Here is a 27,681-nt window from a genome sequence, read left to right as displayed (position 1 = left end):
ATTTTTTTCCCTCAATAAATAACTTTATTACCATTTATCAGTTTTCCTAGTTCCAAAGGGAACATGACCATAATCAGCCCAGGTTCTACACTCTGAAAACTGCTCCTTAGTATTGCTGGCAGTGCAAAATGTTCGTGGCCACACAAGGCAGAAACACTCAGCCCATGCAAAGCTGCAGGTAATTGGATGCTCTAATTGATCACAAAGAGTTTATGTGTCTGTTAAATAGTCCAAAGGAAACACGCTGCCTTTTTCCAATGAGAAGATCCTGAAATAACAACTCTCTTCAAAGCCAAAAACAATAGAGGAAATGTTGCTAAACAAAGGTAATAGCTTTGCCACAGAGTCGTAAAAAAAGAACATATGTGAGTTGTTTCTCTCCCCATAACCATTACAGAAACATTCTCTGCTGTGGATGTTAGACAGAGCTTTCGAAATCTTCCTGGAAAAGTGATTTCCACTCCTGGCCGAAGAATTTCCATGAGAGCAAAATTCCTTACAGTCTTTAAGGCATCCATTTCACTTCCACAGTGAAAATACACAGAAAAGACCAGCAACAAAGTCACCTGGACCATGATTTTGGCTGAACCACTGCACTTCCCCACAGAAGAAACACAATATTATGTTTAAATTAATGACTGCCTCATTAATAGGCATTGGAAGCACTTGTAATAGAGTTTCTTTCTCCTTGGAAAAAAAGAAGTCAGAGTCAATGATCTGGTAAAACTATTTCAGGAGGACAAAACCACACACAGAACTTGTCAAAAAACAGCTGAGACCAACGGAGATTTCCCTGCTGGATTCCCCAAAATTTGGTTTAGTGGTGTAAATATAGGGCTCATGATTTCTTTCAAAACTGGTATCTGTAAGACTGATGGCACCAAGGTGGAGGGCACAGCAGAGCCCACGGTGAGGACTCTCTGCTGAACAGGACCACGGAGACACCACTTTCTCCTCCCACAGCAGCAGAACAGGGGGTCGACGGCGCCAAAAGCCCGAACCACAAATAGGTTTCTTCATCATCATTAGCAAAGCACAGAATCCAAAATTGCTGTTTTGACTAGGAAACAGATGATTCCAGCCCTGCCAGCACTCAAGGTGCTTCCAATGCCAAGACTCCCTTTGCTGAGACATATGTTCCAACACTCACAAACAGAAGCTCTGCCTCCAGTTGAAACTCCTTTCTTTGTCCTTTTGGTGCTTCTATTTCTCCTTTTTGTGCTTCCCATGTAGGTTTCTCCTTCTCCTTATCTTCTCCCTTAGATTTCCTTCACAATGCTCACAGATTTTAAGGCCTTTGCATCTTCCTGCACGTCACAGGCAGTTTGTGCTTTTTCCCTATAGCTGCAAATAACATCCAGTAACTTGTGTTTGATTGCATCACACAAGGTATCCCCTCTCAGTTTGAACAAATCATAGTTCATTCTAGTGCTTAATCACAGATTAAAAAAAAAATGTCTTTAATGTCTAATTTAAAATTGTCTGGCTCCAGCTATCAGCTATTGGATCTGATTTTTCTTTTCTCTTCTTGATTAAAAAGCTGGATATGCTTTCCCCATGAAAATACTTGTCCCTGTAATCAAGTCCCTTCTCAATCCTCTTTTTGATGAGCTAAGCAGATTGAGTTTCTAAATCTCTCCCTGCATGGAATTTTCTCCACTCTTCAAATCAATATTGTGGTTATTTTCTTGACTCTTCAGTTTTGTAAACTCTTTTTTTTCAGCTGCTGACACCAAAACTGGACATGGTTTTCCAGCATTCTCATGGACTCAGATAAAAACTGTGTCAAAGGATCCTTCAGGCCATTGGGAAACCATCTTCCTTTCTCTGTCTGCTCTGACCCCTCCATACCCTTTCACCCTGGTCTCAAGGCCACCCTCTTCCAGTGCATTGCTCAAAGCACAGGCAATTGAAAGGAAAGAAGAAGAGGCATCTTGCCAGCCAGTCAGTCACTCCATATAACTTATTATTTCTACACTCCCAGTATTGCCTCATCCACAACTTTGGCAGCAGTCAATTAATTTTGGTGTTCAGATTATTGATAAAGATGGTCAACAGTTTCAGGACTAGTTCTGGTTCTTTTGAAATCCCATCGAACCCACACATCTTCCAGTGCATGAGCCTCACAGACAAATGCCTGTTCAGCTCTGTCAGCTAAGCCTTAACCCATTAAATAAAGGCCTTGGAGCAACCTGAGATAGTGGAAGGTGTCCCTCCCATGGCAGGGGTTGGAATGAGATGACTTTGAAGGTCCCTTCCAGCCCAAACCATTCCATGATTACATGAAACAAGATTGCTAGATTGCTCCTAGTCTTACATACCAGTTTTGTTGGGTTGGCTTGTTTTTAACTGAGATTTCCAAATCTAACACTAAAAACTCTGCCAAAGCTCAGTTATCCACATCTATCAAACCTGTAACTCCACGAAGAACCCTTTGCAGAGGCCTTAATTATCTCGCTAGTCTTTAACTCTATATTAATTCAGTCCTCTATCAACTTTTCCATTATTTTTCTGGGATTGGTGCCAAGCTCTCCAGACAATCATCCACTACCTCCTTCTGCTTTCCCTCTTTGCACGTGGACTCCTCTGGTATTCCCACAAAACACCAAGATACCCAGGACAACAAAGCCAAAAACACTTGGCCATCCTTGTGTGATGTATCATCCTACCTTTTCCAAAGATAATAACCAAGACTTTTTCCAAGAGACACTTTATCCCTTTGATCAGTCTCATCTCTCTCTCCCACCACCATTTCTGTCCACCCACCCCAGTTTATCTGTCACAAGGTACAGAGACACCAAATCCAGTGGCTGAGGACAATACAGACTAAAAAGGTCATCACCAGGGCCTGCTCGTGAAAGCTGTTTAAGAAGCTTTAGTGTTCTGTTTTAGCTGTAAAATTTGATTTTTAGGAGATCCAGCTTTGACCTATCTATGTATTCCATCAGGACCTGTAGTGATAGGACATGGAGTAATGGGTCCAACCTGAAAGAGGGGAAATTTAGGTGAGATATATGGAAGAAATGCTTCCCTGTGAGGGTGGGGAGGCCCTGGCACAGGATCCCAGAGAAGCTGTGGCTGCCCCATCCCTGGAAGTGTCCAAGGCCAGGTTGGATAAACTTGGAGCAACCTGGGCTAGTGGAAGGTGTCCCTGCCCATGGCAGGGGGTGGAATGAGATGATGTTTAAGGTCCCTTCCAACCCAAACCATTTAGTGGTTCTCTGTAATATCTCCTCAGTAAGCAGTTTTTTTCCAGCGATGCCCATTTTCCTCCCCCACCCCACCCCCCCATCCTCTCGATTCCCTGCTCCAGAAGCACATTTAGCATCCCAGAGTAATTGAACTTTCAAGTTCCAGCCCCGCTCTGGGTGATCCTAAGTGGACTGGACACCCTCTCCTCTCCAAGGTGTGCAGTAAATTGCTGGATTAGCAGCACACACTGTAACGTGCTCGGGCACTCGGAGTATCAGCTGTCTCACATCATTTACCTGCAGCCAAGTTACAGTTCAATTACTGAAGTAATATCTCATTCAGGCAGAACAAAGAAAGGAAAAATATGCAAATGAGTGAATTTAAATTCACTTAATTTAAAGGCCTAAAATTTTTAAGGGCACGTTCCCTCTCTGGGGACATTTGGGTTCAGGGATTATAAAATACATGAAGCTATAAATGGTTAAATGGATTGTCATTGCCTGAGCATCAAAACATTGCATACATTATTCTTTTCAGGGAGTGCATTATATAATTAACACTGCCAATACACAGCATTCCTGACCATATCCTATTCTATGTAAGGATAAAACTTGGTCTAAACTACCACCCATTACAGGGAGCTTTGTGCACAGACAAGCTTAGCATACATTTTGGAGGATCACAGTGGAATAGGTTTGTATGGAGAATGCTGCTTATCTGCTGAATACAAAGATTATTCCAATTTTTTTGTGATCCACATGATAAGATTGTGAATAACCCTTCAGGTTTGTTGCCTGTTGGGGTTTGTTTTTTTTTTAATAAACACTGAGGCATATTTTTTATGCACCAAAGATGAATTTTTCCTCTTGCTATGCAGCTGGAATTCTGTGAGGTTTCAGTGCACAGTGATGTCTGACAGGGGGAATGGCTGACAGTGAAAATCTGCTGCACTGGCAGGATAATTAGGTACAATGCTCCAAAAGGCAGGATCCTACACACGGGGAAGTAAAGGGGAGAAAATCTCTTTTCTTTAGGGGCTGCATAACCAAACAAGCTGTATTACAAGAAAGATGGAGAGAGACTGTTTGTAAGGGCATGTAGTGACAGGACAAGGGGGAATGGATTTGAGCAGAGTAGGTTTAGATTGGATATTAGGAAGAAATCCTTCCCAGTGAGGGTGGGGAGGCCCTGGCACAGGTTGCCCAGAGAAGCTGTGGCTGCCCCATCCCTGGAAGTGTCCAAGGCCAGGTTGGACAGGGCTTGGAGCACCCTGGGCTAGTGGAAGGTGTCCCTGCCCATGGCAGGGGAGTGGAACTGGATGAACTTTAAGGTCTCTTCCAATCCAAACCACCCCGTGATTACTTTCTGGTGCCACCACACGTGCCACACTTCACCTTTAATAAATCCTTGTTCTATAATACAACTCAAACAGCTCTCAATTTTCAGCAATTCCCTGGGGTATAACATGAAGCTGAAAAGGCAAGTCCGAGCATTTCCCAGCAGGTAGGCACTGTCTGGACAGGTATTAGCTGAAAACCAGGGTGGTGAAATCCCAGGTTGAGTGAGGGCTGCACACAGACAGCAGGGATGCTGCAATTCCACAGGCTCAGCAGAGATAATCAAAATCCCAGATTTAGGTGAAAGCCTAAGTCAAACCTCACGCAGTCAATAACAGAAAGGTGCATTTGTCATGCAGGTGGTAAAACCTGAGCAATTACTGGGGATTTCAGTGGAACCCTGTACATTTAATGAAGCAGGTCTGGCTTAGCTTTGTGCAGCTGGGACAGACCTTTAATCACTGTTACTCTATAGCTTACACGCCACAGTTGTCATTTGTGTGACTCAGAAAACTGCAATATTCATTGCTGTTTGTTTCCAGTCAAAATAGGAGACGAGGATAAGCCACTTGAGAGGAGACACCGTCACAAAGCTCCCAACAGGAGTGTTTGTGGACACGATTCTGCAGAAGCCCAGATGGCTGAAAGTCAGCGTAACTCAATCATCCTCAGCTGAACCACAGTAATTTATATCAGTCAAGGACCTGAGCCATTACGCCTACTTCTCAAACTGGTTAGGTTGTAAATTAGATTTTCATCACTCCTGGGACAAAAACCTGACTCTGATGAGGTCAGGGGGAGTTTGACCATCCATTTCAGTGGCGCCGTGACTTCACCAGTGGTTTTCGTGTGCAATATTCAGCCTGAAAGTCACCACAGTTTATCAGGCTTTCCTAAAAACGTATTAAATTAAAGCTTCCATTAGTACTTGCAGATAGCTCAGTCCTGTGTTCTTTACTTCTGCTCAAATGGAACCAAAGGAATATTTATCACAAAGGAATTTGGATTTTAATGACCGAAGTAACTATGGTTTGAGCGATGCCTCAGCAGAATTCAAAGTAAGCACAGAATAGAGTTTATTCCTGCAGAACTGAATGAACAAAAAAGATCAGACAGGACATTCTCTGGCTTACAGCAGGGCAAAACAGAAATCCCCTAAAACCTATTCCCTAATGAAATTTTATGACAGCAAAGTCATTGGTGGAGTAACATGAAAGAATAACCTGTGAAAAATAAAGCACAGGACCCTTATCCGGGAAAAGACTTGAGCAATAACACAAATTTTAGGCAATAAGTTCACTGAAATCAGCAAACAGGTTGTGGTTTGGAGTATTTTGCCTACAAAGAAGTAAACCCAACAACATTAGCAAACGAGCATGGATGCAAACATCCACACAGAGCTGGGTCACCCAGCACAAACCACCCCAGTATCACAGAGGGGAGGATTTTAGGGATGAGACAGACAGATCACACTGGGCTATGTGATCAGCCTTGGGAAAAAAAAAAAGGTAGATGTTTCCAAATCTGCAGACAATCTTTTATTATTAATTCTCTGATTTCAGTAAACTGCAAAAATAATGGTGTATTTTGTGAGCATGTCTACTAATAAAAAAAAAAAAAAAGCCATTGAGTTAATCACTCCTGTTGCTGAAAGCATTGTTGTGGTATTTTTCTAACAGAAAAGAACCTGCCCTGGAATAATAATTTTACTTTCCCTATAAGCAGAGCAATCTTTCATCAAGACTAATTTTATTTCAAGCACTGGGGATACAGCACTGGCACCAGCCATTTTTTACTGAGACATTGTTCCAGGTTTCCATCGGGTTTAATACTGTAAAATACACGTGACAGAACTGAGCGATGCATTTTTCAAACATTCTCTAAAGCTGTGGGAATACAGTCCTTAAAGGCAGCCCTCTCTCCTTTCAAGTGCCATACAAGCACAGCAGGCAGCATTCAAAGCCACCTCTTCTGTGTCAGCCAGCAGGAAGGGCTGACAGGGAATTGCCTGTGTCACACTCCAAAAGTCACCAAAGGAGACACAGACTGAAAGGTGGATGGGCCCAATTCTGCTTGCTTTCCCCCACCCCCACCCCCCCTCTTAGTGGATTGCTGCCTAACCAATTAATTTTGGCCTGAATAGCGACTGCCAGCCTAGCAGAGTCATCCCCAGGGCCTCCCAAAAAATGGAGACACTTGAAATGAGATTTTTAAAAGCACCAAAGTCATCTGACTAAGCTATATTGAGAGGACAGAGGACTTTGGCTCACTGAAATGCCTGGGTTTCTCTGGAAACTTGGCTTGTTTGTGGTTAAACCTTCTATTCAGGAGGGCACTGAGAGTCCCCAGCCATCAGACCCCCTTCCCATGGGTCCTTCCCACCTTTAAAGTTACAGCTCTGTCCACCTCTCAAAAAAAGAAATGCACAAAGGTGCTGCCTCTGATGCTCCCACGAGGAGGAGGTGGCAGGAGCAGCACCAGGCAGGTGACACCAGCAGCAAGGTGGGGTCCAGGCTCAGGACCAAGAGCACTCACAGAGCAATGCAAAGGCCACTGGGTGCTGTACTGAGGATAAATATCATGGCAGGTACACAGGGGTCACCTTTCCCCACCTCCCTGAGTGCAAACACAAGCAGGATGGAACAGGGACACCACGAGAAGCTCCGTTTCTGCCCCAGTGGGTGTTGGGAGGTGACCTGTGAGAGCCTGGCGTGGGGCTGTCCCTGAGGCAGCTCAGCCTGGCTGACACACCAGCTCTTACAGCCAGACTGGGAACCATCTGTTCAAAATATCCTCGAAAGCTGCACTCTCACAGAAACAACCCTGCCCAGCCTTGGCCGTTGGCTCCTTCTCCTCCAGCTGCTCAAAAGTGGATCCAGACTCTATTGCTTCCATGCCAGAGAACAGGAGCAAAGACATGGATGAGTCCAAGCAGGCTCATCCCTGTCCTTCCCAGTCTCCCCTTCACCCTCCCTAACTCAGTCAGATCCTCACCACACCTCTGATTTAATTCCATCTTGTTGCTGACAAACAATAAGAGAGAAAAACCAAACAATAGGAGAAAACCACCTGAAATCAACAATTCTCTTTATAATTGGAGAAAAGAGAGAGCTAGAGAGGGTCGAAAGAAAATATGAAGACTTAAAATCCCTAATAAAGAAAGCAACATAATTCTTGCCTTACATGGAACAGGATCTGCACCTGGAGATCACATTCAAAACAACAAACATGAGATCAGCTGTAACAACAAACAGTAGTTTTAATGATAAACTGTTTTCCATCTGCATTTTTTTTTTGAGTTTTATACATTCAGGTGCAATGAAGGAAGGCAGAAACATCTGCTAGGGAATGCTGAAGCCCCAGAAAATAACATATCACCACAGCCAGCACTCCATGGGCTTCATAGGGGGTGTCTGGACACGCCAGGGAGGAGAAAGCCAAGATACCAAATATTACCATGTACCTTCATCTGTTTACAGTGCAGAGGCAATCACTGCCATGACAAGTGCTAATCAGCATTTGGGTATGCAAATGGCCTTAGAGAAGTCTGTGCATAAAACAGATACAAGGAGAGTGGCTGGAAAAAATAGAAAAGCCAATTAAAGCAGCCTTGACTTTCGGGCACTGACTTTGTTACATAGAAACAACAGGAAAAAAAAACGATAAGGACACCATCACAAAGTCAAACAAGCTCACATTTACCTTAATCTTTGTCTAAGTGTCTCTGAGCCTAGAAAGGCAATTAATTACAAGTACACAGCTTATGAACTACTATAATCCTAGCCTAGGAATACTGACAATGAGTTGAGATTTGGTTCAGTGTAGTCTTAGCAGACCACTACAACACCCCCTTCTAGTCCAATATACAGTAAATCATGCAATACTCAAGCTCTTTAAAGAAGAGAAATACCTGGATTCCTTTTTCTCATCAAGAGAGAAGAAATTTTCCAGAATACCAACTGCTATCTAAATAAAATGAATGCCATGGCAGCCTGCAGTTGTCCCTGCCCTGGTGTGCTTCTCTTAGTTACAATTTCAGAAGGGGATATGTCTATATTAGCAAGCAACAGAGCTCAAAAGGGCGTAGATAAGCAGAGCAAAACAGTGCTGGGAACCCCAGATCCACCCACACACCTTGCAAAGGCTCTGCTTCAGCTCCACTCAGGAGGCCACCGATGAAAAGCCCATTAGCAGCTGAAGTGCACAAAGTAAACTCCTGACAGAGATATTCTGGTTTAGGTTCAGCCAGAATTAATCCAGTTTGTGAGGTCTCCCTGCAAACAAACACCCAGTAAGCAGGATGGGATGACTGCAAGATTCCCTTCCAAGGTTCTCTCCAGAACTAAGGTGTCAGCACACACAGACCCGAGGGCAACGATAAAGAGTTCACTGACAAAGGTACAATTCAGTGAACATGAACTGTCTGCAGGGTGCCACAGCCTGGTAAAAATCAGTGTTGGCACTTTGGGTATATAACCATGATAACATTGCTCTTCCTTCTGCTCTTTGAGTACTAAATCTTTTATTTCCTCGCACAAAACAGACCTGTTAAAGAACCAATGTCTTCTGGAGGACAACCCAGCAGAGCTCTCCAGCCACAGGATGGGCCAGAGCATCCTGATGTAATTCAGACAATGATCAAACAACACATTCCATGTTGCAGTTCATAATGGAGTGTAACTGCAGGATCTCACAGCTCAAGACAGCATGAGGGGAACTGTTCAAAAAGCACTTGGTAGATGACTGCCTTTGTTAGGACTTATGTGTCCCACTAATGATTTTGGGGTTTGCGCAGAAGCCTAACCAAGAAAGAACAATTGAAACTTATTATAAAACACTGAGCACACCACCACCAGAATGTGGTTTACAAGATTCCTGCTCTGTTCTCATCCCCACGCTGCTCCCCAGGCTCTGTACTGGGACATTAATTTTCATTACACATGATTTAAGGTTGTTATAAGGTGGGCTTTGTGCTCACAAAGAACCCACAATCTTTAACAAAACAGAATTTCTACTTTACTGGACAAATATACCAAAAGAAATTGTGGCATCTTGGTAGGTTGCTAAGCAACCAAGAGCTCCAGTGTCACTTGTTTGTGATCAATTCAAGTCATTCATCAGGCTCTGAAGCGCCAGTTCAGGAATTCCAACAAAATCTGTGCCTTGGGAAAGCCACGGGGACTTCCTGACACACAATAACACTTTCTTTCCTCTAAGATAAACTTTGTAGATGTTCTTTTGATCTGTGTGATATGTTAATTCATTATTCTTAACATACTGCTAATGGGAAAAGCTATAATTAACTAACTACAGCATTGTAACTCGTGCAAGATAAACTGAACTAATTAGTAGTGTTTAAAGTAGTCCCTGTCCTCTCCCACTGGGAAAGGAGCTGATCCTTTCTTATCACAGAAGCAACTGCCCACAACAGGAATAGATACCTTTTTGTTTCATTTTCTTTTCCAAACAGAAGTGATAAAGTACATTTTTATTGGCAAATAAGGTGGCTACAATCCAAGCCCCTTGAGGTACGTATCCATGTCGTGAATAATGTTATCTTTCATTTAAAAGAAGGCTTATCTGTTAGGTTTCTTGGGATAAAGAGGTGGACTGTTATGTTTCCATTCATTAAGTTTAATTACTGAAGTAACAAATCCTAAATGCCCATAATAATGACACTCGCTCACACTGAGTTAAATGTGATCAGTGTATGTTGCTGAAGCACAGTCTCTTTATTTCATCCTCATATTCAGAATTCATTCCTATTTCAATAAAACTCAATAATAAACAGGAAGAGTTTAGAAACAAACTGCTTTGGAAGCTCTGTGTTGCGTAGGGGAAAACTTCAGCTGCTTTGATTGCTGACAGGTGGTTTTTTCTAAAGATATTTCATGATAATTTCACGTACATTGGGCAATATTTCTGAAGAAACTCCAATGCATTCTGCAAATCTTGGTATCTTATCTTTTGCATCCTATTTTAATGTCACATGATCTGGTCTTGTAGTTCCTCTGCAAGCCACACTCCACCAACAGCAGATGCTCAGCCCAAGTGAAGACCAGAGAAACTGGCTAAAAAGAATTTCCTAATTTTTTAACTACCCTTTAGAAGAGGTGGGTGGGTTTTTTTTTGGTTTGATTTTTTTTTTGAAACACAAAGAAAATGTATTATTTTTAAGCAACAGAAAAGTGTTAACACAGCAGCAGTTGTGCTCTTTAATACTTCCTATCAAGAAAAGCCAAGCAGGGGTTCAGGGAAAGCAGTGGGCAAAGGATGACATGCACAGCTCCAACAAGGCAACACTGCCCATGTGTTCACAAAGAGGCAAAAATGACATATTCATTTAAAGTGCAGACCCTTTTCCTCCCTCTCCTTCTCTCAGAGCTGCAACTAAAGTCATAATATTTATTATTTATTACTTATGGAATGGTATTTGGGGGAGCTCAGTCACACCAAAGGAACCTTTGCCAACAAAACAAAAATGCCACCTGTCAACTCTCTGGTGAAATTTTCCAAAACATGTTGCAAGCAAAACTACTCTCATGTGGTGCTGAGGATGAATTTCCTTATTTTCTATCTGTTATGGTCGAATACCTGTACATTATCCAACATACCAGAGCTTAGCCCCTTTCTGCCCCAACAGAAGCAAAGTATCACTAGCCATAGAACATGACTATATCATATTTCTAGAAGTGATAGGTGAAAAGTCTATGTACATTTACCGTGTCTGACTATTGGAAAACAGAACCTTCTTGCATCCTGAAAACCCAAACCAAGCTGAGCCCACCAGTGCTCTGACCGTGCAACACAAATCAATAACACACAGGACACAACACCGAGGTTTAAAGATTCCTACAGCTCTCCTGCAGGGCAACACGGGCACATCGCTTTCCCAGGAAAAAATAACCGAACTTGGGACTTTTGCAATTATTTAGGTATTGAGGGGAAAAAAACCCACACAAAATCCTCTCCAAAATCACTAGGAGGGAAGAAACAAGTGTTTGCCACAGAGGCAGGACATCCGGGCTGGCAAACTTGAACGCAACTAAGCCGACAGGAGAGTGACCCGCCGTCCCCCAGCAGAGCCCCCCCGGGTCCCTCCATCGCCCCCCGGGTCCCGCAACCACCCGCAAACTTTCCCCGGGCAGCGGCTCCTCCGCCCGCAGGACCCGCTCAGAGCGCGGGGAGCCCGAGCATCCCGCTGGGGAAGGAGAAAGGGGAAGGACCGACCCCCCGGGACCCCCGGGGATCCCCCCCGGGGCACTTGCCAGGGCTGAGCCCGGCTCCGCTTCCTCATTGCTCCGCAGGGCGCAGCCCAGGTGCGGTGCCGGGAGGAGGAAACCCAGTTTTAAAATAATGACAGTAATGATTTCAAAGGGTTTCTGTGGCCGGACAGGACGAGGGGGGGTGGCTGCAGGGCAGCCCCTTGGCTGGGCACCCCCGGACCCCCCTCCCGGTGCCCCCGTGGTACCTTGAGCCCGGCGCGGGCGGAGGGTCGCGGCAGCGGCGGCTCCGCAGCCCCGTCCCGGCGGCTCCGAATTAATCGCTCCACCCCGAAAAAAAAAAAAAAAAAAGGGAGGGAGGGAGGGAGAGGGGGGAGAAAAAACCCAACGCAATCACCAACCACCCCAAACCCAGCCCCGCTCCACACCCACGAGGAGGGAGAGGGTCCCTCCGTGACTGGCATCGCTATCTCCTCCGGCGGAGCTTACAGGGAGCCATGGCAACGAGCCCCGCGCTCCCCAAAGAGCTGCCGCCTCCCCCGGGGTTCGAGCAGCTCCCACCCCCGCCCCGACCCCGCTCCGGATCCCACCTGCCCGATGCCAGAGCCGGCACCAAGGAGCCTCCGCCCGCCGCTCCTCCGGGAGGCACCTGGCGATGGCGGGAGGGACCGGGAATCGCGAAGGGAAGGAGCGAGGAAAGGGAGCCCCTGCCCGTCCCCCGCCCGCGGGGATGTCCCGCGCCCCGGGCAGGTGCGGGAGGGGCGCTCCGAGTGCCGGCCAGCCCAGAACCACAACGGGAGGAGGATAAAGGAATGGCCGAGCCGGGGGACACTGCCGCTTCGTCACGGTGGTCACCAAAAGCCGGTCAAGGAGGAGAGAGGCGCTGCCAGGGAAGAGGCTGGCCCCCGCCCCGGCTTAGCCCTCCCTGGGGTGCAGAAGTGTCGTTGCTTTTCAGAGGAAAGGATGAAAATTCGGAAAACTCCAGCCCTTCCTGCCCCACAGCTCTCCCCCTCTAAACTCCCGTGTACCAATCATCCCAACACCCGGTGTTTCATACATCCACACCTCTGAAAAATCCATCTTTTCCTCTTTTTTTTTTTTCTCTAACACCCCCTCCTAACATTTGCCGTGTGTGCTCTCCATGACCACAAACCCAGATAGGGTTGATGTGTGCGCCTGAGCGCTCGGACTGTGCCTGTGTGTGGTTCACCACAGCCATCCCTGGGTGGAATGGGCTAAATTTTTAAGTGATTGGTGAAGACAGTCGTCACAAATCTGCCAGTCATTGTCTTAAGCACTCCTTGCAGAGAGGTGGGGAAGGTCAGACATAATCATTTCCATGAGGCCTCGGACTTCTCAGACGATTCTGTCTCGCTGATGACCTTTGGGTGTTTTGCTTTTCTCTGAGCTTTGCCTAATTCAATGAGCAATAATCACAAAGTAACATTCACGGACATTAAACCATAAACCCACCCTACCGAATCACAGCCACACTCACGGGGATTATCAGCATTTGGGTTAAACATTTTTTGGACAGTGGCAGTCAGAATCTGTTGGTGTGCTGGCCAACTGATGTTTATCTCTAGCAGATTTAAGCAGGTGAGCTTACTATTTGGCCAGGAAGTAAATAAATAAATTTAAGGAAAGATATAAAGATGGTAGTAAAAGAAAAAAAAATCTGAAAACTGGAAGGGTAAAGAGCAGAATAATTTAATATATATTTACAGAAAGTAAATGCAAAACCGTTAAAACAATGGTATGTTTGCAGTCATGCAAAGAAAGGCAAGTCACAGATATAATTTTCATATTAATCTGTGTTTAAGTGAATTTGATCCAATATAAATGCCAAACTTCTCCCCAGATGCGTGGAGCAAAACATGGAAAGTGTGCTGTGGTTGCTGAGAAAGCTCTGAAGTTGGGCAGCCGGATTTCTGTGTGGTGCAGACCCAGCCCAGAGCACACGGAGGGAATGGGAGTTCTCCTTTTGAATCCTGCCCTCACGGCCAAATCCTGAATTGACTTACTGTTTTGTGCAGAGACAGTAAAAGGCTACATTTACAGCACATTGCTTCCCAAAGCAACCAAGAGCTAAGCAACAGCCCTGTGCCCCCGTGCAGGGGAAATCTCAGAAATAATGGACAGGGAATCAGCTGGAGAGGAATGTCTCGAGTGTGTCAGGGCTGCAGAGGTGTTGAAAAGCCATTTGACCCGGCACCAACAGGCTATCAGAGATCCAGTCAAACCCAGAGGGGACTGGAGATTTACTGGAGCGTTGGCAACACCTGAAGACACCAAGGGTGGGAAGCTGCTTGTCTGGGAGCTGAGATAACAGAGCTGGGAAAAGCCAGGGAGAGCTGGCATTGCCCCTCCTACCACTGCCAAGAGGGTGAAAAATGGGGACGATGACTCTTCCCCACTCCTGGCCAACACCCTCCTGGATGCCTCAGCAGGACCAGGAGTTTCCAGGTTGATCTCTGACATAAAGAAGAGGGACAAGAATTTATTCACTTCCAGTGACTGCTCGAGGCAGGACTGCTGCCAAAGCCAACTTCCCAGGCTGCCCATCCTCACACCTCCATCCCAGACACCACGGAGGGAAGCTGGGCTTGCAAAATGCAGCCACCACTTAGACTTTCATTTCCCTGCTGGCCCAACTTTTAGATTCTCTCTGCCAACATGATTTCCCCAGGGCCTCCTCACCTTTTCAGGTTTCAGCCCATAATATGGAAACCATAAAATGGTTTGAGTTTTTCACACAGAATCAGGCAGAAAGTTTTCCTTCCACTAGGAAACCAGTTGATGGAGAAGTCAAAGTACCTCAGCTCACCAAAAGCTGCTCCACACCTCCAAAATAAAATATGTTCATAACAAAACATGGCCCTAACCACATCTATTTGAGAATAGGGTTTGCCTTAAGTAAAGGGTAAATAGATATAATCCACTGTGCTTCAGATTTCACCGGGTGATGAAATAGGACAAATGTTGCAGCACTTCAGGCTGCACAGAACAAAAATAAAGACAGAGAAGCTCAGTTAGGTCCTCTCTGTGTCTCCACAAAACTGCTCTTTATTTTGGGATTTCCTGCTGAAAATCAAGGAGCCTTTTCATCAAACCCACTACTTAATGTGAAAAGGAGAGAGCAACACTGCGAGAAACACTGGAAAAATTAATTAAATCTCTCTAGGCTAGTACTGATTACATATTTAAAATACATGCTAAATGTGTAATATTGTCTCAAATCAAGTGCGAGGAAAAACCCTCAGAATATTTATCTCAGGAGTTTTCTGAAGAAATCAGAAGGAATAGAGGGTGTGTTTGTGCTGATCAAACTGTAACTTGTTACCTGATTCACATCCTCCCTCAAGACACACCTACCATTTTAAACCCAGTTCCAGAGTCTGATGGCAGGCTCAGAAGATTCCCAATTGTACTCTAAATGCCATTTAAGATACATGAAATACTGAGGACAAAAGAACAGATTGGCCAGATTTTCTTCAGAGAAAATTAATTTGCTGGTAATTGCCAGCACGTCTCCCACCACCACCTCTCGTTAATAAAGATGCTGCAGTTTTCTGAATAGGTGGAATATGCAAAAATAGGGATGTATTTGAATATCAAGGACCACAATTCGACATGGATTTTTTTCTTAAAAATAGGACAAGCTTCTGGGAATCTGTTTTGGTCCTGGACAAATTAAACAGCTAAAATAATTGCCTTTATGCCAAACAGCAATTTGGGTCAAAATTTGGGTTTTAGATGATACCCTGCTGCAACATTTCACAGTATTTTCATTAACTATGGAATTTTTAGAATATTTAAATTATGCCAGCTGAGATGTAGCTTGAGAAGCACAAAGCTGCATTAGAAACTTTGAGTTCACAGGAACCACAAAGGGAAAAACAGAGATGAGAGAGAGGGTGATGCATATCCCACTAATGGCTTATTAAACATGGATCTGAGCACACCTCATCAACACTTAGCTTTGAAATGGGGAAAGTTAGATGGGTCTTGACCAGAGAGAAACTACAAAAGTGCCAGAAAATGCTCGTCTGTCCCTTCCTAATGAGGATACAGGAGAAATCCATGGGATCAAAGGGCAGCAAATCTCAAATGAATTAAAGGAACTACCACTTTTCGCAGTTTGAAGCAATCCGAAGAATTTAGGCTCTGAAGAACCTGGAGTGAGATGCTGGGATTCTTTTTCTTAATCTAATTTTTTTAAGGCTGGATAATTTTATGACTGCTAATAACATTTGTAACTATGCAAGCTAAGATAATAACAATGGTAATCAAATCTCATGCTTCAGGGCATAAATTGATTGCTTGGAGGGGCTATGGAGGTTTTTCCTTTTTTCCCACCACTGAGTACATGATTTCACAACTGACTAAGTGCATTACAAGGGGAGGGCTTGCTCCTGTAGCCAGACAATTGATCTAATCCATAATAACAAATATGACACCAAAATACAGTGAGCTGCCTGTCTAATGTGCAAAACACTAATAGATTTAAGATCAAATTCAGGGAAATATTTGGTTCTTATTTCCCAGTTAGTTTCCTGCAGTTCATTTGGAAGAAAGCAGCGAGGTCTACATAAAAAATTAATAAATCCAAAATACAAACAACTCCACAAAACTTACTTAGGAGCAAGAATGTCACAGTGAATCTGAAAGACCCAAGTTAGGCAAGGGGATTTATCCATGGTTCAGATCCAAAGATGAGGATGAAAAACAAGTCACAGAGTAGGCTGACCCATGTTATCCCATGGCCAGCTTGTAAGAACTATACATTTCCTTCAAAAAAGAGGCTGTGGTCTCTTTTCCTTGAAAAACAGGCACAGCAGGAGATAATAGAGCTCAGCCTGGAGATGGGGATTTAGGTTTAATTCCCAGCTGTACCAGAAAGCTCCACACAAGTTTGCACTCTGCTCCAGGACAGACAGACTGAGCTCTGGAGAACATATTTCATCAAGCAGAAAATAATCAAAGGTTCACTGGACCCACCCTGGGGCAAAACTGAGCCCTTTCTTCGTTACAGAATTTGTGGAAGAAAGGCTTGATCTCCACCAGTACCACTACAGACTATCCTTGTTCTTTCACAAAATCACAGAACAGTTTGGGTTGGAGAGGACTTAAAGAATCCTCCAGCTCCATCCCCCTGCCGTGGTCAGGGACACCTTCCACATAGAATATAATTCATAGAATATCTCCTTCAAACATACACTAAAGGTCTTAGAAATTGCCCAGAAAGCTTCTGTCTGAATGAACATATGATGCAAATAAGAACAACTTTGTACCTTGTTATCTTTGAGGTCATTGCTTGTTAAGTGAGACCTTTGCCATTGCAGGTTTTAGTTTTGGGTTGGTTTGCTTTGGGTTTTGGTTTCCTTTGTTTGTTTGTTTGATTTTTGCACTGTGCAGTGGTGACGTTCCCAGATGCAACACTCCAAAGCAAAACTCCACAGCACAGGTTTCAAATACACACAAGTATTGAAAGCAGAGATGTGCCACGTCAGTCTAGTTGGTCATTCTACCAAAGACACCTTCTCCTTGAGTAGCCTGCCCAGTTATCCAGGTACCAGTCCCTGGGAGGAAGCTAAAACACTAATTTGAAGAGAAAGGCTGTGCAGGAATCACAGAATCACAGAATGTGCTGAGTTGGAAGGGACCCACAAGGATAATCAAGTTCAATTCTTAACCCTGCACAAGACCATCCACAAGAGTCACAGAATGGTGAAAGGACCTTAAAGATCACCTAATTTCAACACTCCTGCCATGAGCAGGGACACCTTCCACCAGCCCAGGTTGCTCCAAGCCCCGTCCAACCTGGCCTTGGACACTTCCAGGGATCCAGGGGCAGCAACAGCTTCTCTGGGCAACCTGTGCCAGGGCCTCCCACCCTCCCAGGGCAGAGTGGCAGAGCAATGCCTGCCCAGGCCTCTGCCACACAATGGAACAAGGACATTTATAAGGAAAAGCAAGTGCCACACGAAAACTCCTATCTGAAAACATATCTTTGGTCTCTGCACAGAACTGGCACAGAGCCCAGACAGAGCAAGGCACAATATTTAGTGAGATGGAATTGTGACTTACGTCAGGACAATGGCATTGATCTCATTCATTTGTGGAAGAGATTAAAAGAGGCCCAGGAATAAAGATTTCCTATTTCCTGAACAATTGCTGCTACTCACTGGACAAAACATCAGCAACAAGATCCTCACAGTTGTTCTTATTCTTGCCTAGTGCAGAGGTGGGATATATAGAATGAAGCCCTTGCCTGGATAATCCATGAGCACAGTCCTGTTTTTCCAGTGATGCAGATGAGACCTATTGCTCACCAGCTGCTGAATAAAATGCTTTCTGTTTTTTTTTTCTTTCTGTGAAAGTCAACTGCCATAATTTCCATAAAATTTCTACTGCCAAAACCCAATGCTGATGTAACACAACCTAATTATCTAAACTTCCCTATACAAAAATAAGAACAAGTATTGTAAAAAATGGTTTGTGCACATTTTCCAGCTGAGAATCAAACCCATTTGGATTGTGATAGCAACAAACATTTACAGAATTATTCCAGCTACCCTTGAAACCAAGCAGTCACAGTTCTGAATTACCAGGGACCCCCCTCCCAAGTTGTGCAGACACATGAACAAGATGATTGCAGAAGGGTTCATTTGGTTTTCATGAGAGAAGAAGAAATGACAATGCTCTTCTAAGACAGGGACAAACACTGGGCCTAGCTAATGCTATCATTTGTATTCTTCCATTTTTTTGTGTCCATATAATGAACTGATTTTATTACAACAACCTGCATTAAAATCCACATAAAAACCCAAACCACTAGATGGGTTTCTGCTGAACCAGTTGGTGCTCCCTGCATTCCTTTCCCAATTTAATCTGACTGGTGCCTTGCAGGGTGTTCAATAGGTCACCTGCATCAGCAATTTCAGCCCAGACAATTTGCTTCTAAATACTACATGGTATGATACACATTTTCCAATTACATCTCAGACTGCTTTTAAATTCTACCAGACAGACAAAGTTATCTGAAGACTGGAGGGCTTGGGAAACAACAGCACACAAATAACTGTATATTACAGCAATTATTTTTTTTTTTTTGCACAGTCAGACTGTGAGCAGTTATACAAAATTATTAATGCAAGCAGGGAAGCAAGAGCTTGACCAACAGCATAAGATTTCTTTTAAAAATGTTGGCAAATTCTCCCATAACAGAGTACATAAATGATTTATCTCTCTTCAATGTCCTTCAGACAAGACATTCAATGAGAAAAATAATTAGCAGTGTGAATACAGATAAAATAATTGGGAAAATACACAGTAAAAACAGGCATACTTTTGTCTTGTCCTTCAACATTGATATATATATATATAATGAAAACCCAGGAGATTTTATTAAAAATAAGCATCACTCAGTAAATACTGGAAATATTTCGACAAAGACAAGATTGTGAGTCAAAAATTCCATTCTTATGCCAATGAAATAAAAGAGTCCCTTTAAAGTTTGGGGATTACCAGAATGATCAGAATTACACCTTTAAGGTAGGACAACACACAGTTATAGTTTCAGTAAAGTTTGCAGGCAAAACTTAGCATTTTTTTTTCAGTGTGTAAATTAAAAGGATAAATTCTTCCAACACTTGGAAGAGCAGCCAGTAAATGCAACATGATGGAACAAGGAATTCAAGTCATAACATCTGAATCCCTATGAAGAACCTCTACTCTGAGTGGGACATAAGTCTGAGAGGGGTTTCAGAGCCATAGGATGAACCTTGTCTATCTGAGGGCTACAAAATCCATAGCTGAATAAGCAGAGCATATGAAACAGGTATAAAATATATAGGTCAAGCAAAAAAAAATAAATTGCAGAGTTGGAAAGTGCATCTTGCAAGGATAACTCACCAAGTGGGAGGTTAAGAGCTCATTAGATCCCTGTCTGTGGGCCCAGAGCAAACAGATGTTTGCAAAGGAGGGCTCCTCTATCCAGCTGATAAAGTATAACAAAGTATAACAAGAACTAGTGATCTCTATCTTCTAAGCAGTTAGTTTAATTAACACTTTGGCAAAATTTTCTTAGTTGTGGTAAGTTATTCGTGACGGGCCATTATGGCACCAAGACTGGATGTTTTTCTTAAGAACGCTTTTTAGCTCTAGAAAAAAGGATTGAATCAGGGATTGAATCAGGGATGAATGATAAAAGAAATTCATGTTGGTTGGTCACAAAGGTTGTACTGCAGCCCTGGCTGATGCCCAGCAGGGACAAAAGCCCAGCTCAGCACAGAGTCCGGGCCAACAGGACCCTGGAATGAGCCAAGGATGCACAAAGATGACCTCAAAAGAAACCAATTAAACCAAGTCCTGTCAGCAAAAGGAACTGCTTTTGGGACCTGTCCAGCTGTGAATTGACTGCAGCTGCACCAGGGTCTGCAGGCTTATCCTGCTCTGTCACCCTTAGTCCTGCTCACATGGCCCAGCTCTGCACTATGGAGCAGAAAAAGTCCTGTGACAACAGCTCTGAGGACTTGAAAAGGTTCCTCAGAGAGGTGACATGCTCCCTCAGAAATCAACACCTTAATCATGCATCCCAGTTTGGGTAAATCCAACACTGAAGGGAAGCAAAACCAGGGAAAGGCCTTTGTCCAACTCACCTGTGCTGGGATTCATGCAGGTGAGCCCTGGTACACACAGATTTACCAGGGAGTCCATGCTGGGCTGACTTCCAGCTCCTTGAAGTTCATAAGGCTGAAAATTCATCCTGTGTACGTTTCTATCATCTCCAACAGCTCCCAAATTTCAGCTTTGGTGAAAATGCTTTCTCAGTCCTTCTGCCATCTGTTTTTTTTTCTGCTGGGCTCACACGTGTTTCTCTGGCAGCGACTCTGTAAAACTTGCTAAAGCAGTGAAATGCACAACCAAAAGTACATTTTAAAAGTGCCTTGCCTCATTTGGGAGTTAAATGCACTTGTATCACACGTGCATAATGATTAAAAAATTGCAGATCCGGTACACCTCTATTTGGCTATACATTTCTCTGCAAAGTATTCACTGAGTGCTGACAAAACCAACCTCCTCCAAGGTCCAGGATCACAGATAAACAGATATTCTCACTTGGGGAGTCCCACACATCCCTTATCCCACTGCTGGATAAAGAAATACCCCTGCCAACATTCAACCTCTGGGCAGGAGTGCAAGCCAGGCATCATTCTGCCATGATGGCAGCGATCACCAGTGCACCAAAGGAACTTTTCTAAAAGGAATTACTTCTAGAAAGATATATTCTGTTCAAGCTGGGAACACCCAAACTGTTTATATTTCTCTTACCTTTGCTGGAATGAGTTTCCTTCCCTGTGCCATCCATGATGCACTGGAATACCTTAAAAGCCTTACAGATTTTCTGGGTAGGGGAAGCAGGAAGGGTAAAGAAGTTACCATTTTCTTTCAAACTATAAATAAAACAAAAAACTGTTTCAAATTTTACTTCTTTCTACGTGACTACATCTCATTCCAGTCTAAATATTACAGGGTTCACTGGTTAATTTGTAGAAGAGACTAAAGGACTGTATTTTTTCTTCTTGCAATAGTCAGTCATATAAACTTATTTGTTGAAAATTGATGATTTTGTTCTTATTGCCAAGAGATTGGACGGGCTGAAAAAAAGGAGAAGGATGTTAAATTATGCAACTGCAGCACAAGTAAAGCCAAAATCTCTTCACACAAGCCATTGAAAAAGGAAATCCCTCTAAACTAACCTGTCTATCCAAAGTAGGAGTAAGAAGGGGTGAAGAGACAAAAGATTCCAAACTAGGCAGGACTTCCTCTGATCAGAATTTTTCCACTCACAAAAGTTTTCATTCCACATGAAGATGCCTTTCTTCAGGCACAGCAGTTGAAATACAACAGGGCCCTTGGGTGGAAAATTAGAATATAAAGGCTATCAACTGCCAATTAATCTTGTGAGGTCAATGGGAAACAGCCTGAATTGCTGTTTCCAGATGGGCAGGAGGACGCTGTGGAATTTAATTTACCCTGTCACTGATGCACTCTGGCACATCTCCGAGCTCAGGCTCTCAGAAAAAGCAGCTGAAAGCCCAATGAGTCGGCAAGATTTGGGGGCTGATGTGTCAGTTTATTCTTGTGCTTGGGCTGGAGATGGATATATATCCATTACAGGACAGATGGGTCACTGTACCACCTTTATCTGACACTTTGGGTTGGCCTCAAAGGTGTCACCACGTGTCCAAAGGTGACATGTTGATGGCAGGTATCACATACAAGGGATGCACAAAAGAATGTTTAATGTTATTTGACTTTTCATTTAAATATTAGTAGTGCTCGTTAAAAATCTTTAATGAGTTAAAAAGCTACTCAAATTTTCAATCATATATATTTGATTATGATTATCATATGATTATAGGATATATTTAAGGAGAAGACAGTACTGACTTACCTTAAACACTTGAACACTTTTAATATTTGACATCAAAGTGTAAAATGAAATAGTGAGTTGTGTTCATCATGAGCAGCTGAGAGAAATTAAAATTAAAAAAAAAATCATGTCTTCAAATAAAAAAAAAAAAGTCCCTGAAATCTTCAAAGCAGTGGCTGAAGGTGTGAATGCTGCCAGTGATTCAGACAGCTTTGTGCTTCTCTGGGAAAAAAAAAAACAACAGCGAGAAATGTTGGTACTACTGTGTTTTGACTCACGTGTTCTCATCCAAAGATGCTATTTGAACTTAAAATACTGAGCAGGCTGCAGCATATTTATGGCTGTGCATCTCCAGAGAGAGTTTTGAGCACTGTGACAAGCCCTGTGCTGACAAAGCCTCTTTTAAAGCACAGCTGATCTAGATGTGGTCACAGACCACTCAGCCAAGGCTGGGTTTAAATACTGCTGTAATAAAGCCAAGTGCACCACATAAACCCTGGGGGCACCTATTATGGTTACTAACATATTAATTGACTAATGTAGCTACAAAATGGAATAGTCTTAAATATGAAATATGCTGTCTCTTTGAAATACTTTGAGATCTGGATCAGCTCGTTAGAAACTGATAACAGGCAATATTTTCCCTGTGGTATTGGTTTAGAGCAAGTATTTATCCTTCAAGACATGTAGTTAATCTTTGTCCTAAGAATAAGTTGCTCTTCATGACAAGGGAAAACTTTGCTTATGTTTCCCAGAAAATGCTACTTTGGCCCACCAAAGAAAATAAGGTGATTCTATGGAAAAGTGAGAAGCCACAGATTTCCACTCCCTGGGAAGTCGGTGTGATGAGCTGTGCAAGGCACAACCATGAGAAATTCATGGTGCAAGTTCAGCATGCAGAGCACCAAAAGGCAAGAGAAAGTAAAATATGGCTTTAACTGTGATGAAGAGGATAAGGAAGGCTTATAGGTGTTTATGTTGATGAGGTTATTGGCTTGGAGTGTGACCCAAGGAGAGGAGAAGATGGATTGCTCCAACAATGTTGTCTCTATCTGTGTAGGAATGACAATGAAAAATGGGGCTTTAATTGGCAGCTGCCTCTTCACCTGGACTCAATAAGTGCTCCCACTTGTGCCTCTGGAGTTATGGATGCCAAAAAGGGCAAAGACAAGCTGGAATTGATAAAAAAAGACGACAGAATAAGAGACAAGCACGTTTTGACTGCTGGTATAAATCAGGAGTGATGCTGATGAGCAGGGGAATGATAACTCTGTGAAACAGAGAAATGTGAGCAGAATGAGACCCCTCCTCATTAAGTGAACAAACCACTTCTGAACCAGGAGAAAAACACAAAGCTGGCCTAAATTAAAGCTGCAGAGAGACAACTTTTGCTATCCAATTTGCACAGGATTTGTTTTGCTCGCAGAATAATTTATCCTTATTTCTGTTGCAGTAATGACTCCAAGTTCAGTGGTAGCTGGGCTGTGTGCTCAGTCCTGAGGTAACATTCCAAAAGAGAAATCAGGCAAAGGATGGTACAAACAGTGGCAATATAATGGGGAATGTTAGCACTTGGGCTGTTTCATAGGTTAAGGCTCTTTTGCATTTTTTTTTTTAATAACATGAAGTTGTTTAATTTTTTTGTACTGTAACATTATAAGGGGTGTTTGGGGTTGTTTTCTCCACAGGATGGGAAATCAGGGACAGGAGGGGAAGTGAAAATAAAAATGAGGAGGTTAAAAATTAAGAGGAATGTAGAGAGAAAAGGGGTTCAACAGGAACAGCACAGGGGTAGGTGATGAGTGAGTGCCAATGGGGACACTGCCTGGACCAACATCATTCTGTCCCATCCCACCCAAATGGGGCTGGGGGTCAGGACAGACCCCAGGACAGTCCCAGATGGGGAATCAGGTCCAAGGCATCCTGAAGGTGAAGTAAGGACCAGAAGGAGGTCAAAGAAAGACTGAACAAGACTCCCCAGAGTGTGACTCTGAGGTGCATCAACCTGGTCTATGGAAGGTGTCCCTGGGGGTTGGAACTGGCTGGTCTTTAGGGTCCCTTCCTGCCAAAAGCACTCTGGGATTCCTTCCTGCCAAAAGCACTCTGGGATTCTGTTCTATGGTTCCATGATGCCCATAGCACTGGTGAAAGCTCACTGCTCAGTGAGGGAGGTCCTTGGGAGACAGATCAGAGCACAACCACACCAGTGCCACGTCCCAGACACCTCCTGGGTCCCCAGGGGACAGGTGTGGGAACGGGGCTCCTGGAGAGTCTGTGCAGGGCAATTAAACCTATTAGTGCCCTCGGGAGAAGGGGTGAGAGAGGGTGCACAGCAAAGGGATAATGGATAAAAATTAACTGACTGATAGAGCTGAAAGGCATCAGCCTCCTGGGTGGTGCTGTGGACCCACAGAGCTGAGCTGCTGTTTCAGTCCCAATAGGACAGAATTTAAGTTTCCTTTGTGGGACCTGGGGGAAGGGGCTGGTGGGGGTAGAAGGGAAATCTCTGGGGTCTTCTCCAAGCCTGGGGGGGTTCAGGAAGCCTGATGCACCTCTGGAGGCCACAGGGACCAGTCTTGCGTGCTGTTAGTGAGTACTTTTCAGGTTTTTTATCTCTTCTGTTGTTATGGAAACAGGCTGTGGAAGGGCTGCTGAGGTTCTGAATCCTCGGTGTGCAATGAGGGCAGGTAGACAGGGGATCCCTCTGTAGTTTCAGAGCTGAATAAAGATATGAATGTTATTTTGCAGATAAATTAAATAAGCACAGATAGTCAAAGCCCCAGCACAGAGGCATTCCTAGGATGGCAATGTTCATAGGAAAGCTGCTGCTGGGAATTCCTGAAATCACCTGTAAGGCATGTGCAGCATCAGCCTGCTGAATGCCAAAGGTTTTGCCTAAGGAGGCACCTGGTTACACCCAGAGACAACTGCACAAGGTGCATATTTCATTAAGAGATTCCTTATGCTTCTCCAGTTAATTTCAAAGCTCTCTCCAACCTAAAGTTGCAGGATCAAAGACCTGAGGATTTAAAACTGCCAGGATAACAGTGGTGATTTGGAGAGAGAAGATGAGCTGACACCTGAGAGAATTCAGCAACTCTCGATGCTCTGAGGCTGGAGATATTCATTCCAAGTGTGTTATTTCATCTGGGATAACATACAGCATCCAAGCCTGTGCTTCTAGTTCCGTCCTTGGCAAATCAGACTGGTTTTTCAGACCTCCAGTCCTTTGTGGATGCTCTCAGTCTGTGAGCCAAGACACTTCTCCAAGAGACTCAATGACTTCTTTCAAGAACAAACTTGCAAGAGGCAGCTGGTGGATGCATTTACTCATGTGAGCAGGCCAGGAAAACATGTCTGATTGCAACAAAGGTCAAAAGAGATGGTTAATCCCTCTGTGGGCTTCCTGTCTCACCTTCCATCAATGGAAGCAGCTTCTCTCTGCTGCTCCCCAAGCACACTTGGTTCACTTGCTGCTTCCTCCCTATTTATTCAGCTGCAAAATTTGCCTAAAACTGTTCAAAGTCTGTAAGTCAGACAGCAACGTTTAAGCACAGAACAAAACCATCACAAGCCAATTCCCTCAATCTCCACAGGGGGAAAGAGGAAAGAGAAATTCTCCAACACTGTTTCACTGATGAACCTCCCACCTCTGTGGTAAGAGTGGGATTGTCACCTCTTCCTCCCCAGGACACCTTCAGCTCTGTGCTAAAGCTGCTGATCAATGCACTACCTAATGCCAGCTCTGGATGGCATCCTCAGTATGGATATTTGTCCATTCAGTAATGCCTGGAAAAAAATACAGCTCACACAGGGTGCTGCAAGCTGTTGGAGGTAAAAACTCCAGTCTTTCCAAGCCAGACCATGAGGTGTCCTGAACCTGGGAATGAAGGAATATGCCCAGAAGAGACACTGTTGCGTTGTAGGAAACTTCCTCTCTTCCAGCCCTGGGACTCACTGGGGTAGAGTCAGGGCTTCTGGTGCCCTCTCCTGGTGCCAGAGCACCACGAGCTCTTCCACAGCAGTGGCCACCAGCATAGTCTGTCTTCTGGTGCTGGGCTGATACCAGATGCTGGCGTTTATTTATGTGTCTGTGATAACCTCCCAGTTCAAATCAGCAAATCCCACATACTGGGAGAGAGGGGACTTGGGCAAACCCATGAGATGTGTCACTGTGCCAGGCTGTCCAGTCAGTGAGTGATGCTGCAGTGACACACAAGGTATCATTTCCTTTGGAAGCACCATAGCCATGTGTTCAGGTCCATGAAACGATCCCAGGTTTTTAACTAACACAAACTCTTTTGGTCTGAAGCTGGATTCTTCAAGGCTCATTTTCTGCTGCTCTGCACAGTCAGAGGTAAATAAAACCAAAACCCTTTTCTGCTCATAGGTCTTGTGGAAGGAATCTCATGAAAAGCAGACATGGTTTGCAGTCTGGACAACTATCACTGGGAGGGTTTCCCAAATAAATCAATCCACACTCATTAGACCTTCAGTATAGATAGCAGTGACAAAGGGGACATGTGGGCACAAAACAAAACATAGAGAAGACCTTTCCTTCACAAAAATGAGATGATGCCAACTTTTCTGTCCTTACCTACAGGATGCACAAGCTCTTTCCTCCATCCTCTCATTCTGGAGAAGATACAAAGATTTGAAGTGATCAGCACAGAACATCACTTTAACCACTGAATTTACAAGAAAAGCATTATGGCACAATCAACAGAACAGACCCCTGTGATGAACAGACAGGTTTTTATTACCTAATAGTAATAAGTAATACTTCATTTTTTATTACCTAATAGTAATAGATAATGACCTCGAAATTCAGTACAGAAAAGGTGAAATCTGGTGTTCTACTGTCCCTACCTTACTGCCTTCATCTGAAAATGAAATCACATAGTACTTTTCCATCAGTATTTGCTTCTGAAGGTTAAATTGCTCTCAGTTATCCTGAACTAAACTGAAGGAACAGATCTCTTGTAGGAGCACTTTTGGTAGCAGGCAGCAGCTTGCAGAAAAGATTATCATGCAGGAGCAAGATTGCACTAATTGCAGAAATAGGTGTTTCAGCTGCTTGTGCTTTGGAGTATTGGAGTGAATTAAAACAGATGAAGCTGACATTAAATAGAGATTGAGAAAAAGTACCAATGACTGGGAAAGCAGAGCTGGGCACAAGATGAAGGAGGTGTTTTATTATGTGCAGTTCTTTGTGATTTCAGAGCCGCTTGTGTCACTGAGTGCACAAAGTGATCTGAGTCTTTCCAACAGCACTGCCTGCAGGACATGGGAGAAACATCCTACTGTCCATCTGCAGCAGATGCCAGGGACACACAACCAGGTCAGCAAGACACCTGGAAGAGAGCAGAGACAGAGAATCATAGAATGGTTTGTGTTGGAAGGGACCTTAAACATCATCTCATCCCACCCTCTGCCATCGGCAGGGACACCTTCCACTAGCCCAGGTTGCTCCAAGCCTCATCCAACA

General features: G+C 43.9%; 1 protein-coding gene across 8 annotated transcripts in view; it reads right to left on the bottom strand.

Moving 5' to 3' along the window:
* Nucleotides 1–19,418, bottom strand: part of CHL1 (cell adhesion molecule L1 like) — a 145,539-nt gene extending 126,121 nt beyond the window's left edge. For 5 of the 8 annotated variants that reach the window (XM_017829894.1, XM_017829887.1, XM_017829893.1 and 2 more), the window contains exons 1-2: nucleotides 19,408–19,418; nucleotides 12,001–12,061 (exon numbers count right to left, since the gene is read on the bottom strand). The gene's annotated coding sequence lies outside the window, so the exon portion shown is untranslated. Of the gene's footprint in view, nucleotides 1–12,000; nucleotides 12,062–12,342; nucleotides 12,436–19,407 lie in introns of those variants that run through there. The other 3 variants (XM_017829891.1, XM_017829888.1, XM_017829889.1) reach the window with 3 other exon arrangements.
* Nucleotides 19,419–27,681: the final 8,263 nt, after the last annotated feature.

Source organism: Lepidothrix coronata, unplaced genomic scaffold (genome assembly GCF_001604755.1).
Source record: "Lepidothrix coronata isolate B3197 unplaced genomic scaffold, Lepidothrix_coronata-1.0 Scaffold170, whole genome shotgun sequence".
Lineage (NCBI taxonomy): Eukaryota > Metazoa > Chordata > Aves > Passeriformes > Pipridae > Lepidothrix > Lepidothrix coronata.
This window is presented reverse-complemented; position numbering and strand designations above follow the sequence as displayed.